This window comes from Penaeus monodon, chromosome 20 (genome assembly GCF_015228065.2).
Source record: "Penaeus monodon isolate SGIC_2016 chromosome 20, NSTDA_Pmon_1, whole genome shotgun sequence".
NCBI lineage: Eukaryota > Metazoa > Arthropoda > Malacostraca > Decapoda > Penaeidae > Penaeus > Penaeus monodon.
The window spans coordinates 30,761,788-30,762,053 of NC_051405.1; the positions used below are offsets into that span (position 1 = coordinate 30,761,788).

Below are 266 nucleotides of genomic sequence, written 5' to 3' on the forward strand. Positions count from 1 at the left end.
CCAAAAACTATTGGGACTGCCCATTGTTCCCTTTTCTAGCATTCATGTAATCTGTCTGTTTATTCATAAGAGATATAAAGTTTTTGTTTCTCGCATTTACGCGGTGCGTAGCGACACACAAGACATCATTTAAGCGAAATGTCAGCACAATCAAACCTCGCTTTCCCGCCTCATAAGTGACATGTCAAAGTGGGGCGGAGCTTATGACATCACCCGAGTGGCGCCATAGCTAGCCAATCAGGACAGAAATAGTTTCCAAATGCGGA

General features: G+C 44.0%; 1 protein-coding gene across 1 annotated transcript in view; it reads left to right on the forward strand.

The window, feature by feature from the left end:
- LOC119585969 (speract receptor-like) overlaps nucleotides 1–266 on the forward strand; it is a 15,060-nt gene that overhangs the window by 5,658 nt on the left and 9,136 nt on the right. The gene's annotated exons all lie outside the window — the stretch shown is intronic.